The sequence below is a fragment of the Myxine glutinosa genome, chromosome 8 (genome assembly GCF_964187855.1).
Source record: "Myxine glutinosa chromosome 8, kmMyxGlut1.1, whole genome shotgun sequence".
Classification (NCBI taxonomy): domain Eukaryota; kingdom Metazoa; phylum Chordata; class Myxini; order Myxiniformes; family Myxinidae; genus Myxine; species Myxine glutinosa.
This window is the reverse complement of record NC_136268.1, coordinates 25,290,266-25,299,414: the sequence shown is the minus strand read 5'-3', so window position 1 is coordinate 25,299,414 and position 9,149 is coordinate 25,290,266. Positions and strand designations below refer to the sequence as shown.

At 47.7% G+C, this 9,149-nt stretch overlaps 1 protein-coding gene across 1 annotated transcript in view; it reads left to right on the top strand.

Moving 5' to 3' along the window:
- Positions 1-9,149, top strand: part of LOC137432312 (troponin I, slow skeletal muscle) — a 124,670-nt gene that overhangs the window by 75,143 nt on the left and 40,378 nt on the right. Inside the window, exon 2 of the mRNA XM_078783034.1 lies at positions 3,896-4,164. The gene's annotated coding sequence lies outside the window, so the exon portion shown is untranslated. The remainder of the gene's footprint in view (positions 1-3,895; positions 4,165-9,149) is intronic.

Below are 9,149 nucleotides of genomic sequence, written 5' to 3'. Positions count from 1 at the left end.
GGATAATTTTGGGCATGGCCAGAAAAATAACATCCTGGTTGCAGTTCAATGGTAAGAATGGTAACCATTCCACCACCATCTCTTATCCTCATCAACATCTCTTATCTTCCCCCATCCAAAACCTTGATCTTTTCTACCCCCGTTAATTCACCCCAGATCCAGTTTTTTGAAGTACCGACTTCTTTCCTGGAAGTCCTAGCAGTGTCCATGTGTTTTATTTACCTTTCCCACCCCCCCCCCCCCTTCCAATGCCTCCTACCCCCAAGCCCTCTCCCTCCCACAGATCTCCCGATGTCGCTGCTCTCCATCTTGTTCTCCCACTCACCTCATCATATGTTTTATGTGTCAGTTTGTCATTTTGTGATAAATGTTGGCTCTTACACGCGCCTCGATCTTGTATCCAAAATAAATAAATAATGGACTGCTAAGGTGCCAATTGGCATATAGAAGAAGGTTACAACTTGAACAGCAGATAAATATAAAATACTAGCTTGGCTCGGCTCGCTACGCTCGCCTCATCACGCGTCGTTACAGAGGAACGGACTTATTTTAGCTGAGGATAATGACTACATGAGTTGCTGTGTTGTCATGATTTACACCAATCATAATGCAAAAAATTATTTTGCACAAATGTATTTGTAATATACGTGATATTACTTTTTATAAACACTAAGTTGAAAAAAAAATTTTTCAAAAAGAATTGCATTTTTTTTTTTCAAACTATTTAAAATAAAAATACCCTTAGAACATACACACGGGAGAGATATGTGTATACCAGAAGTTGGGTACGATTTCACAAATGTTTGAGGGAGTAGTTCAGTGACAACACAGGACAGACACTGCACAGATATATATATATATTTACACATGCTTCAGTAACAAAAAAAAACGGCTGAGCAGGAGAACATGGCCTGGACGTGAACATGAACATGCCATCTGGGCCTGTCGCAGAAGCAAAATCAATCCCAGAAGGAACTTTCTTTACCTTCTTGGCTGAGAAAGACACAGAGTGCACACACATGCACACTCCCACACTACCACCTCAATGGTCCTTTTCAAGACCATCACCGACTCACGAAGACATTGTCATGTTCCAATCAGCTTTACAAACTTTCTCGCTCTTCATGGCCTCTCGCAAATTTTATCCTGTTTTTTGATTTTCCTTAACTTGTTTGATCTTCACTAGAACAATCATTATTGTGCACGAATCCAGAGACAATGAGTTTACGTGAGCTGGGGAGCCCAGAAATAGTATCTGAGCCAATCCTTGAGCAATGCACCCCCAATAGACAGGGGACACTAGGTGGAATGTGTCTAAGTGTGTTTGGTTTCCCGTCAGTAATCTGTCCAGCGAATATGTGCAGACGCGTACCTGATACCACTCCAAATAATTTACACCTCATTCAAAACTTTAACCTGAATTTAGTGTCTCCGATGATCTGCATACTCCACCCGCCATATGAAGGTCTATGGGGCCAAAACGTTGGACTCTGAAGCTCTATTTTTGGAAACTTCGATATGCTTCTGATTACACCAGATAACGTAAAGTGCAAACAACAGGTTTCTGGTGTTTGGCGATGCCCATGAAACTATTTAGTCTCAAACAAAGTTAGAAACCTATGTACAACTAACATGTACAATATAATTTGTCAAACGTCGCAATCGGATCTATTATATTGTTACGGATCTCGGGGGTCGGCGCTCCCCTTATCAAGAGGGGGTTAATCCCCTTGTCCTTTAAGCTGGCCGTCCCGAGTCCTGGAGCTATGACGTCACTTCCGGTCAGCGCTGAATAGGGTGGTAGGCCGAATTGTTCCTATTACCTAATTACCAGCGCCTTCCGGAAAGCGAGGAAATGAGCCCCGCCCGAGCCGCGGCGTTTGTGGACACGCCGAGCGAAGCGAGCCGCGACTCAGGCCGTTAACAATGACTAAACCCGATTCTGAGCGATTCCTAATCGTGCCACAGGTACTCAATTGAAAGAAAGGACGGATGCGATCAGATTAGGGAAAACCAAGAAAGAACAAGGTAATTTATTTACAAACCAAAAAGAAGAGGAAAGGAAAGAATGTACAAGAAGAAGAAGCAGGACACAGGGCAGGCTTAACTACAGTCTTAACTTACGACCCCAGACAAACATACACACTCACACGGGGATTGTAGCTGGTAGGGTGGAAGGTCCAGGTGGATGGTCCAGGCGATGGGGTCCAGGCTCCGGTCCCACGGGCGAAACCCGGCAGGCAGCTCTGCGCGTAGTTGGACGCGAGCGGACCTTACATATAGCGGGGGAACTGGGATGCTCCGTACATCATAAATGAATGGCTCTGCCAAACGCACCCTCTCCAAGGTTCTTTTATAACGCCAGTGAGTGAGTCCTTACGCCCATGTGCGCTCCGTATTAGGTTTTCACAATGCACTCCGCGCTCTCTCATCAAGTCCACCAAAACAAGAAGTCCGTGCAAGTCCTTTGCGCAAGAAGTCCCCAAAAGAAGTCCATAAAAGGGCTTTGCGCTCGCGCATTTATAACACGAGCCAAGATCACTCCACGCTCCACAAAGGCCACGCCCGTCGGTGATCTTCCCTCAGCCCTGGTTGGCTGGTGGGGGCTTACCGGCCACGCCTTTGATGGCTAGTTGACGGGCCACACCTTGTTCTTGGCGTTCCGCCCCCTTTTTCCTTGAGCCGACCGCATGGTCAATGGCGGCGCCTGAGCGAACGCTGCTGGCAAGGCGCGTAATGGCATTGGGAGAGAGAGGTTGGCAAAATAGGCGAAAGGGCCTACTCCTTATTTGATTGATGCAACGCAGATTCAACTATTGGAAACACGGCCTTAACTAAAACACATAATAATGAAATAACTGGAATTTCTAAGGTGGCCTATGTGTTGCTGTGGCCTAACTAAGGGTGCTACCTTTAACCTTTAATGTCATGGGGATATTTACAAGTAATTATTTATTTACAACAAGTGTGGCTTCTAAAACCGCAACAATATTTATTCTTTACATTTATCACTTTAGCTGGGAATTTTGGCTTTATTAGCTGGGAATTTTGGCTTTATTAGCTGGGAATTTTGGCTTTATTATCTGTGAATTTTGGCTTTTTTAACTGGGCATTTTGGCTTTATTAGCTGGGAATTTTGGCTTTATTAGCTGGGAATTTTGGCTTCATTAGCTGGGAATTTTGGCTTTATTAGCTGGGAATTTTGGCTTTATTACCTGGGAATTTTGGCTTTATTAGCTGGGAATTTTGGCTTTATTAGCTGGGAATTTTGGCTTTATTAGCTGGGAATTTTGGCTTTATTACCTGGGAATTTTGGCTTTATTAGCTGGGAATTTTGGCTTTATTAGCTGGGAATTTTGGCTTTATTAGCTGGGAATTTTGGCTTTATTCGCTGGGAATTTTGGCTTTATTAGCTGGGAATTTTGGCTTCATTAGCTGGGACTTTTGTATTTTTTCATGGGAACAACAAACAAACAGAGCAAACTTTTTGGTGCTAAAAACAATTTCAAAAGTTATCAAAGATAAATCTGAGGTCATGTCCTGATCATAAGAAATGTCTATGTGTATGTGTGTGTGTGTGTGTGTGTGTGTGTGTGTGTGTGTGTGTGTGTGTGTGTGTGTGTGTGTGTGTGTGTGTGTGTGTGTGTGTGTGTGTGATGACGTCAGAAGTGCACTGTTGACAAACTTTTTTTTTCGGTTTGTTGAGATTTCAGGATAAAATACACAAATTGTTGTTTGTGCCTTTTGTACACCAGTGACATTTTTTTTTTTACCTTGGGCGCTTGGCTCGATCCGGTGAATGGTCATTTGCGAGAGGTCGATCGCACATGTTACGCAGGGTTAAAGTGCTGTGTGTCGCCGTGCCTCACACGGTGTGCCTTTTGGATGGCTGCAGGTCCGTCAAGGTGATGTGAAGGTGAGACAATGGCGGGGGTCTGCACGGGGACGATGACAGAGTGCGTCGAACAATAGATTAGGGCACGACACACGTGCCTATTTATACCTATCCATTGACGTGCCTCCACTCAGCACCCTTAAATGGTACATTCGGAGTACTGAGGCACTGGGGAAACAATCGACACCATCAGAACAGCCACTCCGACGACTGGCAAAAGGACTTTCTCTGGAAACAGGTGCGTTTTTCATCAAATAGCATTCCATGTAGTAGGATTCGGTCCTTTTGTCATATACACATTGAATTTGCTGTTTTTGTTTGTTTTAACAGTTTTTAATGTGACAAACAATGTTTAGAATGTACATTTTGAACTGAAAGTGTGTGTGTGTGTGTGTGTGTGTGTGTGTGTGTGTGTGTGTGTGTGTGTGTGTGTGTGTGTGTGTGTGTGTGTGTGTGTGTGTGTTGTGATTTTGAATACTTTGTGGCATAAACGCCTTCAGGTTGACTGGTTTGGATGCGCATGCAAGTCGGATTTTATGAGCGCAAGGTTTAGTATTTCGGAGTGGGAGGGTTTCTCATAAATTCCAACAATCCATTGCATTGGTTATAATGGAGAGTTTATGGAGCCTGACTCCAGAATATCTCTACCTTTGGGAACTACGAGTGGAGAGCTGGGGGAGGAGGGGTGACGAAGGAGGAGTTACAAAGACCTTCTACCAAGAGTTTATACTTTGGAAATAAGGACCTCCAAAAGGGATGTTCCATTAAGTTTTTGAAACAAAAAAACCACGAAGAGGTTTGATTAGCAGTGGGTGGTTCTGTGATTTTCGCCCACTTCAACTAAATCATTAGTACATCTTAATTTTAATATCTTCTTATCAGTGGCAACAGATAAGAAGCCTCGTTAACTGTGTAATGGATGCCTGAACAGAGTGGAGTGAACAAGCTTTATATGTGCACCTTTATTTATATATATATATATATATATATATATATATATATATATATATTGTTGCGGATATGGGATTTGGCCTCCATCCATATCCGCTTGTAAATATTCCCCTATTTCCCCAATACTCCCCAACTATCCCCAATCCCCCATTCCCTAGTCCCATTGTCTGTAAACAACACTCTGTAGAACCGACCTTTCCCTTTTTCCCCCATTAAATGTCGTGCCCAGGTTCACCGCATCTCACGTAGACAACTATAGGACATCTTGCTAGTTATTCTTAGTCTATGTCAGTTAAGGACTCGTTTCCATTAATGATGACTCTTCGTTGCACCAGAATGTGATTGTATGGCACCAGTAGTGAGTTTAGGACCTCCCAATACCTCCCCACAACCTCATCTCCGCATCCTCCCATCATCTCATGGAACTACAACAACAACAACAACTACAACCACAGCGGGGGCGGCGCGGCGGCGGTGCGGGGAGTGGGCGTCCTCACTCCGGCTTGGTTAGCCGCCATTGCCCATGTGCTCCGACGGGGTTACCACGAAGGGGCTGACTGTCAGCTCCTCGTCAAGGGCGGAGCCCGGTAACCCCCCCGCACCCAATAAGAAGCGGCGGGCCGATTCCATCTGGGGCGGAGCTAACGAGCCGAGGGCGTGTCACTCCCCGCCGGATATACGCAGCCACTTACCGGAGGTGAAGTGAGATGCGCCCCCAGCTTGAAGAGAAACAGACGCCACCTCCAGCGCGACGATACCTCCCCGAATATCTGGACCGGACCGGGTCGATTCTGCCCCTGAGCCAAGGTGCACCTTGAGCCATCGACTGCCTGCCCCTTCCTTGCCATCAATCCCTGTGCGAGTCAGTCTTGTCCCGTTTATCTGTGGTCTGTTGGGGCTAAGATAAGACCGTGTTTAAGTGCCCACCTTCCTGTGCTGTACCTCTTGTCGGTGTAATCTAAAACGTTCTGCATACAAATATTATATCCTCCTCCGGAGGTCTTGAGAACTGTACCCCTGGTGTCGTGTCATTTAACCCAGCCGTTGTGTCCTTTCCTTCATTGATCTAGTGTAGCGCGATTCGGCCAACGTTCGAGTGGAATCGGGTAAACTGTGCAGACGCGGTCATACCAAACCGCTCGGTAAACTAACATCCAAAACCGCGTCTGTAACATTTGGTGTCGGGAAGTGGGATTCGATCCGGAGCGCGTTTCACGCGCTCGAAATTATAACGGCGAAATTTGATTGTGTTTTACAAAAAAATAAAAATAAAAACCCGAATTTTGAAAGTCGCGCTATGGCAGACCAAGACGGCTGGGTTCCGGTAGAGGAGAGTGAGGCAGGGTCGATCCAGGACCAAATTGAGGGACGTGGGGAGAGCGAAGCAGTGAGGGTAGCAGACGCACAAAATGGCGTCGTCGCGCACGAGGTTGCGGGCGCGCAAAATGGCGCCTCGCACATGGCTACGGCGACCACGCCCGCAACCGTGGTAGCGCCACCGGTGGATTTGAACCTTTTTCTTATGCAAATGAAGGCCCTTATGGACAAGAATAATGAAGAAATGGAAAACAGAATGATGGGGGCCCTTATGGGACAAATGGGGAATCGGATGGATGCTCAGAGTGGGCAAATGAGGGCTGATAGTGAGCGATTAGGTGAGCGATTGGAAGGCCAAATGGGGGTAATGAGGGACGAAGCGAGGGGTACCGGTGAGGGATTAGACAATAATTTTAAGGGATTAGACAGTAATTTTAAGGGATTAGACAAGAAATTTGGGAAATTAGACGATAGATTAGGGGAAATACAGGAGGGGTTAACGGGGGTAGAAAATAGAATGGCTGCCCAGGAGAATCAGATAGAGGGAGTGAGAAATGGGTTAGAGGGGTTAGAAAACAGAATGGAAGGCAAATTGAGGGACATGAGGGACCAAGCGGAAAGGGAAGTTAAACAAATGGGGCAGCAGATAGAGGGGGTCAGAATGGGGGTAGAAACCAAACTGGATGCTCACAGGGAGGAAATGGAGCAGATGAGGGTGGCATCTGGGCAGGAGATGCAAGTGATGGGAGAAGAGATCAGAAGAGGGGTGAGTGAGGAGGTCGGAGGAGTGCGCGAGGAGGTGAGGCACTGTAAGGAGCACATGGAGAAGGAGGTGAGAAAGGGGACTGTAAAGTTACAAGGGGGCATAGAGGACTTGACGCTGGGAGTAGAACAACTGACAGTGGGACAAAAGGAGTTGGGGGACCAGGTAAAGAAGAACACAGCGGTAATAGAGGGTTTAAAATCGACACAGAAGGAGATGAAAAAGGACGTAGGGGTAATTAAAAAAGAGTGTCAGACGGTACATGAGGACCTGACGAGGAAAATGAACAAAGTGGTAGAGGTGATGGAGGTTAAAGAGCGGGAGGTGCGGGAGCACATAGAAAAAAATAAAGTGGAGTTAGAGGAAGAACTTAAAGGGGTGCACGAGGAGATGAAGGAGGTGAAGCAGAAATTACAAGAAGTGGAAGAAGGGGTGAGCGAAATTAAGAAGCGACGGAGAGAGGATAAGAAAGAGATAAAGGAAGAAGTAAAAGAATTGGTCCAAAGTCTGTGTTCGGATCGTGATGATGTGCTCATTAACCGGATGAGGGATTCGCAGGTGATGGAGGAGAAGCGAAGAGGAAGAGGACCCGGTGTAAGTGGTGACCAATATGGTCGTGCGTATGATGCGCCAGGTGATTTAATAAGCTTGGGGGTCGAGATGGACCCGGGTGTTCGTGAGAGGCCGTTGGTGAAGTGTGCGACAGGTCTGGTGTGCGAAAAAGGAGGTGTGCGAGAAAGTCCGACTCTGGGGTGTGTGAGGAAAAAGTGCGTGCCAAGGAGTGAGGGTGCTGGCGAGAGTGAGTCGGTCGTAGCGCGTGTGCGAGGGAGCACATGGAAGCACGGTGTGGTGAGTGTTACAGAGGGTGTGACGGGAGAGTGTGCGCAAGAGTGTGCGCGAGAAAGGTGTGTGACGGACAGGTGCATGGGGAAAGAGTGCGCTGTCAAAGGCAAGGGAGAATGCACGCCTGTGGTGAGTGTTACAGAGGGTGTGACGGGAGAGTGTGCGCAAGAGTGTGCGCGAGAGAGGTGTGTAACGGACGGGTGCATGAGGAAAGAGTGCGCTGTCAAGAGTAAGGGTGAGTGCGTTGTCAAGAGTGGTGGTGAGAGTAGTGAGAGTGACAAGGAGCGTGAGTTGGTTGTGACAGGTGAGCGAGGATGTACACCTGGAATGGAAGGATGCACACCTGGAATGGTAGAGCGTGAGTGGGAATGCACGCTGGAATTGGTAGTGAGGCACGTGGTTGGGTGTGCGAGTGAGAGCACACCTGTGATTGTCACAGAGGAGGTGACTGAGGAGGGGGCGCGAAGAGGTGTGTTGGTGAGGTGTGCGAGCGACGAATGTGTGCCAAGGTGTTCGGTGGCCAGGTGTGTGACCAAGTCGGTGAGCGGAATGAGGGTACCTGGGTGTGTAAGGAAAGGTATGAGCAAGAAAGGGGTAGCGTATGCTTGTAAGCATCCAGGTGAGGCGTCGACGGTAACCGGGTTAGAGGTTAGGTCGACTTTTAGCCGAAGCGGGCCCTCGGTGCGTGCCGGGCCTCGCTTTGAACGGCCGCGTCCGTGCTCCACTAGGCGGAGCTGGCAGCCCGATAGGAAGGGTAGTCATGGCGACCACTTTCTATTGAGACATACCGGCAGGTCGAGATCGGGCCATGGGATGGCTCCGTGCCGAGATGGTGCGTGGGGTCTAGGGCCGGGTAAGCCCCCGTCCCTGCCCCGAATGCGGGACGCATCCAGCCGCTGGCACAGAACAACCCGCATTCATGGCTTGGCTGTACGCAGCCGAGCTTTAGAAGTAAATTGGCGCACCGAGAGGCATTAGTGAGTAGACGGTGTGATGAGGTTAGTGTTTTGGACCCAAAATTAGAGAAAAACAAAATTTGATGATTGGCAAAGGATTGGCAGTAATGATTGGCAGATGATGGGCAGTGATTGGCAAATTTTTGATTTGTTGAAATTTGATATGCAAAATTGGTAGTGAGCGATGGGCCCGGTGGGTAAGGGTGGCATCCCTGCCACCCTTCCCAGGTGGGGCAAATGAGCACTAGATTATGGGGTGTATGGCAGTGAAAACTAGCCCGGGTGGGTTAGGATATTGATAGGGCCCTAGAAGATGACATTAGGTGACGTTAAGGTTAGTTAGTGACAATGATACCTGTAGTGGGGACGCAGGTAAATTAGTGTGGATTATAATGACGTGGGAGCGCAATAGTTTCAAGGGACG